Below are 8,707 nucleotides of genomic sequence, written 5' to 3'. Positions count from 1 at the left end.
GTGACTAAACCCTTCTCCTTCTCTAACATCTAGGATACACCAGCTACTGACATCCAGGACGCTTCCATTAAGTGATATTCATGGATATGTGACTACAGTTTACGAAGGAAATTGGTGGCTCGAACATGTCATCACTAATAATCAAGATGATGTCCAGGTGAAGGTAACATTTTTGCACCCTGCTGGACCATCACCTTCATTTTATTTTATCCAAATATGATGGACGTGTTGTGGGTTCAGTCACGAGACATTTTATGTAAAATGAACCATGATACCTACTGGCCGTGTTTACCGTATTCCTGAAGATGACGTCACAAGAACTACCAGAGCTTTCCAGAAATACATCTCTTCAAAAGACTTTAGCTAGAAGTTAGTCTCTGCTTATAGATGCGCTACAGTTCAGTAATTTGAATGATTGCCAAATGTTACAGCGCAAGAAAAGTCTTGTCTCTCGATCCCATAACTATCCCAAAATTATATTTTGACCATATCTTTATGAAGGCCTAAAATACATATAAGATTTTTTTCTTACAAATTTAAAAGAATTAGAATTATAATTTTCGAAAATTATTTTAGTACACCCTCATTGATTTATATATCTAAAAAAAAAAAAAAAAAAAAGTTTGAAACAATGGCTTTCCAATGACGTAAGTCTTAGTTCGGTACGTTAATTAGGAGCGAAGATATATCACATTAAAGAAGCTAATATATGCAGTTTTTTGAAGCAAAATTTCGAAAACTAATCAACCTAGAAGCAGGGGCGGATCGAGGACCCGTGTATTTAGTTCCTACTTCCGAGAGCATTACTTCCCTGAGTGAGTCCTAATACAATGAAGAGAATAACACGATCATGTTCCCGACCTCCATGTAATTATTGTCAGATATTTTGCTTATTTTTAAAAATAGTTTCTGTTGTATTGGTGTATTAAAATGGTCATGTCAGAAGATATTTTTTCTAAATTAAACACATTCAATTTAAATATGACAAGATGTAGCAAATGAAAATAATATGTCTCACTTGTGGACATTGGGACTGTATTATTATTAATCAAGGAAGCAGTATGTCAGCGTATGTGGACATCAGGTGTGAGTTGTGTTTTCTGTTTCGGAAATGTTGGTCTTGCATGGAACCTAGACCAACTATTTTAAGCAATGTTTTTTTTTTTTTTTTTTTTTTCTGAATTCAAATGAATTAGTTGAAAAGTTGTAGTGAAACTTATTCCCATGTAATATAATTAATATTTATTTGTGTAGAAAACATATTATTCTCCAATACTTATCATTCCTACCATTATTTGTTGCAGGATTTTTCTGAATCTTCTTGAAAACGGACAACCCACTGAAGAATTTTGGAAAGTGTTGGATGACAGGAATTTAGACGGTAATTTTGATCTTATTAGTGATGACAAGGACAAGGAGTATTAACCATTTTCTGACATCAATGCATCCAGTGGTGAAAGTAGTGATACGAGGGTCACTACGAAAGTTTTGAGATGTGAAATAACTTACATACTTAAAATCAATTTAACACTTACATTTTCTCAAAGTACAGTGAAACCTGTCAACTTGGCCACCTGCTTATCTTGGCCTAGTTCATCTTGAACCTGCATTTTCCCATAAGACATTCGTTACTTATTACTCTATAAGTTGGCCACACTGAAGCAATGTTTACCCTATGATGATAATGATAAATTTACCTGCGTATCTTGGCCACGCAAAATACAGTTTTGTTATTTTTCTTAACTCTTTCGAATTCCCATATGTGAGGCAGATGTTCTGTATTTGTGACTGGACACACAGAAGCATAGATTCGCACGATTTGTTCTTGGAGGTCAATGGCCAGAACACTACCCTCATAAAGGGGTGGTGAAGGAAGGTGTGAATAAGAAAAAGCACGTACAGGAATTCAGGACATGGTTGTACGTATTTGTTTACCCTGTCTGTTTTGGTAAAACCATTAGCTATATCAAGTCCTCTCATCAGTGGGGAGTTTTAGTAATTCCGGAAAATTCTCAAGGTTAACACTAACCATCTCAATTGTCAACTATTGGCACCTGTCGGCTTGTCAAAAGATAGCGGAGTGTTTGAGATATCAATTCCCTCAATATTTTCTTAAAACATCTTCTGCTCCGAGGGAAACACTTCTGTCTTATTAACAAGAGGTAGTTAACTACAATATTAAAAAACAATTATAGCCAAAAAGAATAAAACAAATACGTCTAGAATGAACCACCATTCAGTAACAACTGAAAAGATGTCATAAATTGCATATGAATTTCTCAATTTATAACTTAGCTTTCCTTGTTTTCAATCTGAATAACTCAGTGTGCTATAATATCAATTTCAATAAACTGCGTACATACACTTCTATTTCATGGTTGTTTGTGTTTTCAATCCGAATAATCCAATGTACCAGACTAGTTTTCAGGAAGAAAAAGGTATGCACATATATTAAACATACTATAGTAATATTTTCTAGTACTGTATATTTTTATGATTACTCTATATACATTATGTATAAGTAGCTGTCGTGCCACTGCTTATTAAAATTTTACAATCAAGTAATACTAGAAATCCTATTCTAAAAATACACAAATCACACTTATTTCCTGTTAGTTGGCCACTTTTCGATGGAACCATGGTGGCCAACATAGACAGGTTTCACTGTACACACTTTTGCATCCTCGAAAACCACCCTTGGAAGCAGTGTTGCCAGTCTTTTTCTTCAAGTGTTGAAAGTTAATTCTCGTAAGGCACTATAGCTTCTTCAGGGTTGCAAAATCTCTTCCCACGCATGCGATCTTTGATCCTGGGGAACAGAAAAAATCACACGGGGCCAGGTCAGGCTGTAAGGCGGATGAGTCATAAGTTTGACCTCCGTAGATTCTAAAAACTGAATTGTGATTTTGGCCGTGTGTGCGGACGCGTTGTCATGATGAAGCAGGATCCCACGCAATCCAGTTGTTGGACGCCCTTCCCGAAGCTTCTGGAACACTTTTGTTAGGCAAACAGGTGTACCACTGAGCAGTAACAGTCCTTTGTTCTTCAAGTGGAACAGTTGCAACATGGCCAGATTTGGAGAAGAAAGTTGCGACCATCTTCTTCCCCACACTTCGCGGTCGCTTCACTTTCGTGGGTGGATTTTCGTCTGGAAAGATCCAAACTGTAGACTGGCGTTTATCTTCAGGGTCAAATTGATAGATCCAAGTCTTATCACCTTATCAGTTGAACGAGGTCAGAGACGCGTCGAGCATTGCCTCCATCAAATCTTACAAGCATTTCTTTACACCATTCCACACGCATGCGCTTCTGCTGTTCAGTCAAAGTGTGAGCAGTGTGACCACTGCTAGTACTTTCGTACTAGATCTAGTACTAGTGTTGTAAAAAAACGGTTTTTTTTTCTGTGAAGTTTTTTTTCAATAAAAAACATCGTTCTTTTTAATGTTTTTTTTTCAAAAGTCTGTTTTTTTTCTGGCAACTATTATTTATTGATTTATGTCGCAGATTATTGAAATAATCAACAGAACTTGAGTCGAAGCCCTCGTAACTTACAAATCGTTTGTTTCTTTTTACCTGTACGAGCAAAATTGTGTGATTATTCCTTTCGGTCCCAGGTCATTTTTGGTGTTTTCCTACATTTCCAGTTAGTGACTTATTGCTCAAAAACTATTCACTCGATTGATATGGTTAAGGCCTTGTTTTTAAGAAAATGCATGTGGCTATTTTTTGGTGTAAGTTGCATTGCAGTGTTGCCAACGCGTGGGAAATTATTGAGGGAAATGTAGGAGTGAAAATTTACAAAAAATTCCCTAACCGAATTTCAAAAATTTTTTGTATCTAGCACCACTGCTACTATATGGGTTCAAGTCACCTAAACAAATCTTTGGTGTGTTGACAAGGTACAGTGAAATTCTGAAGTCGCTGGCTTCCATTCAAGAAGGGGAAGAAAAAATTCTGTCATACACATGAAATTTGACACTTTTTACGCCTTAGAAGCAAAAATCAAATATGCCGGGGTACAGCTTCTCTAATTATCCTATTGAAACTTTTTATGGTGCGTTCTGTAGGGCAAAGAGGAAGCTTTCAGGTAGTGGTATGTTTGTTTCAATGTAGCCAGTAAGAGGGTAATATAATAGAGAAAAAAAGGGAAATTTTCCGAATTTTTCACCTAATAGCGGGAATTGTTTGTTTTGGCTGGAACGCTGCCATCAGACAGACGAAAACTATCTGAAAATAAACCGTTGTACTCCAAGAATATATCCTACAAGTATCATGGCGATATATAACAAAGTAAGCATGAAATTTAAAAAAATCTCATTCTACCCCAGAAATTCACCATTTTCTTACCATTTCCAGAACATGGTTTATTATAAACCTCAACTGTACTTCCCCTAATTATTCTAGTGAAACTTTTTATGGTGCGCTGTGTAGGCTAAGAATAAGGCTGTTAGATACTGGTGCATTTGTTCGAATGTAGCCAACAAGAAGGAAATAATAGAAATAAAAAAGGGAATTTTTCCCAAAATTCGGCCCTAAAATCTGGAATTAAAATTTTTTGTAGCTAGCAACACTACTATCAGACACACACAAACTATCTTAAAATAAGCTTTGGTATCCCTCTAATATAACCTACAAGTATTGTGACGATATCTAATAAAGTAAACATGTCAATAAAAATATCTCATTCTACCTTTTAAAAAATCACAGTTATCTCTCCAATTAGAGAACAAGGTCCACTGTAAACCTCAACTGTACTTCCCCTAATTATCATATTCAAACTTTCTATAGTGCGCTGTGTAGAGTAAAGACGAGACTTCCAGATACTGGTACGATTGTTCCGATATAGCAAACAAGAGGGAAATAATAGAGACAAAACATATAATTTTTCCAAAATTTCCCCCTAAAATCTGGAATTAAAATATTCTGTAGCTGGCAACATTGCTACGAAACAGACGGAAACTATCTTAAATTAAACATTGGTACACCACTAATATAACCTACAAGTATTATGGCGATATTTAAGGAACAAAGCTTCTAATTACCAAAAATATATTACGGTAAACAGAAAAGTAAGGAAAAACTAGAAAAATCAACGGCTAGAACATAAATACGAATTTTACGTGCCCCCCCCTAATTACCCCATTGTAACGAGTTGTACTTTCGTTTATTAAGTAAGGACAAATGTTCGATTGGCGTAAGTTGACTTGCACTCGGACGTATAGGTACGGGTTTATAAACAAAAAATTTCTAATGTTCTGCCCAAATATAGGAGAATTTTAATTTTCCTAATTGGCAACACTGCGCGCAGGCCCGTCCAATTGATGTCAACAGTTAGGTATCCATCCGAGGTATCTACCTGGCAAGTCTTAAGTATGTCTTTTTACAACGAAGGAAGCTACAGGGGAAAAAAGTAAAGGAAATTCGAAATTAGAAAATTCTCGAATTTTTGACTGGGGTGAAATTTGAGAAGGAAATTCGACACCAGAAGAAAAAGAAATCAATATGATAAACTATAGTCCAACCACATTTTGCAAGAATAATATCTCGATATCTTAATTAGTGTTCACACTGGAGCGGATTAAACAAGTGACACACCTGTGTGTGCCACTTTGGGCACCTGGGCCACCGAGTATACATTTGATTACATTTTTTTGACTACTAACTCGTGTTGTTGTTGTAGTTATAGTCTCGACTAATAATAATATCGTTGTAAACAATAACTTTATAAGGAAAATTTTCTCTCCGTTTTACATCTTAGTTCCAACACTGTTGGTGAAAAATGTAGGGTGTTTCAAAATAAATTTTGGGGTTTTAAGTCTTCGTAGTACTTATTACATTTTACGTACAATTATAAGCAATGCATCAAGTTAAAGAGCACCTCAAACAGTCTTTGCTACAAGTGTTCAATGTGAGATTCATTCGTCACACGGCTCACATCTAGTCGATAGGCGAGAAAGGCCCATAAACTTTCCGCCATATGGCACAAACACATTCGATTTAGGGGAGTCTCGTTTGAACTGTACCATCTCCTGAGGATTTGCTGACGGCCAGATGCAAACATTATGAGTGTTCACATTAGTTCTTAGGTGAAAAGTCGATTTATCACTGAAGACGACACGATCCAGAAAATCTTCATTGTTATGCAGCAATATTTCACTTGCGAAATTGGCACGTAAACCGTAGTCTGTAGGCTTTATACCTGTAGCAGCTGCAACAATAAAGACGTAGTTGCAAGCGTCTCCTTAATATTCTTCACACAGACGATTGCACTACACAGATTCAGTTTTTATTAAAACACAAAAAGCTTTCTGCTCTCTCGTCTCCATCTTTGCTACTTGCTCTTTCTAACGGCAGACAGAAAAAACAATGCATGTACATGCGTGCGTACAAAACTGTTTGAGTTGCTCTTTCATTTGATATAATATTTATAATTTTAAGTTAATTGTAATAGATATTACAAAGTTTCAAAACCCTAATATTAATTTTGAAACACCCTGCATTACTTCAAATTGAGTCATCCTATATTCAGGTCCTAGTCAATTTGTCGCCTCGTGCAATGGCATAATTTGCCGCCTCCCCCTTTCTTCAGAAGAACAAATCTTAGAAGTCATGATTTTAAGTATGCTACTCCAGCATGAACAACAAAGGTGAGGGTAAGTGCAGTCGCACTCAGAAAGGCTTAAATACTTACTAAAAATGCAATTCCGTTGTGTCTGTTTTTTTCTTTAAATGTTAATCTATTATGATAGTGAAAGATAAAGCAAACACACCTGCAGAGGAAAGATGGTAATCCTTTTTTATAGAATTCACTATCGAGCTTCAATCTCAATGTATCAGTTTGCAATTCTAGTGCAACTAGCTCTTTTATCTTTATTTCTCGATTTTTCTTCTACATCTTCTAACATTTAAAAAAAAAAAAAAAAAAAAAAACTTGTTTCTATCTTCAATGATAAGGAACTTGCTTCTGACAAAAACAAGACTACTTTCATATCAAAACTGTGATAACTTACTAAATGGAACAGATATTCACTACTATTCGTGAATTGAATTCTTGCATTTGACAACAATCAAGCAATTTGTGCTCGGATTTATTCGACCATTTGCTTTAGCATTGTCCATGTGGCCTAAACTAATGCAAACTAAATATAATTTATGAATGTAGTATTCAAATAGAAGGTCAGCTTAGTAAATGTAACTACCATCATCATGAAGTATGTTTCCAACAAGAAATATTTAATTTAAATAATATACTTATGACAGATTTTGCCGGACCATCCAAGCTTGCCGTTCCACGCAAATGCACGTGTTGCGTATATACAGTGGCGTATTTAGGGGGGGCTTCCGGACTTAAGCCCCCCCCGAAATCTTGAGCTCATCCGTGGCTAAGCGGTTAGTGTACGCGCCTTTGGCGTTGGAGACCCGGGTTCGATTCCCGGCGGGAGCTCATGTGGTTCGGATTCCACGTTAATCAGTAGGTCCACGTCTCATATAGCCTCGCTGCTGAAAGGGACGCTAAACTAAAATCAACTCAACTCAACTCAATCTTACTTACTATAGTAAAGTATATGAAATATCTTGCAGAATTTTCACATTTTCAGGCAAAGCCCCCCCCCCCGAAAGTTAGCAAAGCCCCTCCAGAAACAAAATCGTAAATACGCCACTGCATATATGGTAGAGCCGGCTCTGCATATCATATATATCTAATCAACAAATTATTATATATGACATTTGAAAAAATACTATTAGGCAAATTAGTATTAGTTTTTACCTTTAGACAAGTTATTGGAATTTTATACTGTTCGTGACATTATTTTCGTACTTATTAAAGGCCTGCTTTTACGAAAAAACATAATTTTATTTCTACTTTTATTTCTTAGTTGATATTGATGAAAACTGCTGTAACCCGAATTGTTAATAGGTATGGTATTCATGTAAATTGTAAAATATTTGTAGATTATCAGTATCTAGCGTTTAATTTATGTTGCATTTTACGGTGATTACACGTACATAAAAATATTTCATACTTAAATAGACGTAAGATGCATTACAAATGACTATTTGAAAAAAAACGAAATTTAGAAAAAAAACGAGAGGCAATGTTTTTTTTTCTAAAAAAAACGTACATTTCTGAAAAAATACGAACCGTTTTTTTTCTATTTACAACACTATCTAGTACCTTTTATAATATTTTAGTGTTCTAGTACGTTCATCAACAAATCTAGAACTTTTCTCCTCCTCTTCTTTTCTCATAAAAACATTTGGGAGAGAAAAAGGAATCTCATGAAAATTTGACAATGTACGAAAATTTCATTGTTCCTGGTAATCCCCCCCCCTTTTCTTTCAACAGTGGTATTTACAAGAGCGGAAGTGGGACATAGCTGCCGTCCGGTCGTCTCCTCCAACTAATAAATGCCCACAGTAAACAATATTACATATTTGGTGGTCTGTTTAAATAGCAGTCTATTAAGGAATTAAAACTCAATTTTCTCAATAAACCCATTTTAAGATATTTCTTATTTTCTCTCGACATCCTCTATATTTGTCATACTGTTACTTTAGTGGCTTTACAGTGAGTTCTAAATTAACAGGGACAATTAAGCAGGGATTACGCCAGAGTTTTTAGTTTGGGAATGTAAAGTAAAAATTGGGAGGGTGTAAGTGGTTTGTATCGAATTTTGATGTAAAGATAGTTTGAAAGTCGAAGGTT

The sequence above is a fragment of the Thermobia domestica genome, chromosome 7, assembly GCF_964235325.1.
Source record: "Thermobia domestica chromosome 7, izTheDome1.hap1.1, whole genome shotgun sequence".
Classification (NCBI taxonomy): Eukaryota; Metazoa; Arthropoda; class Insecta; order Zygentoma; family Lepismatidae; genus Thermobia; species Thermobia domestica.
Note: the sequence above shows the minus strand (reverse complement) of the source record.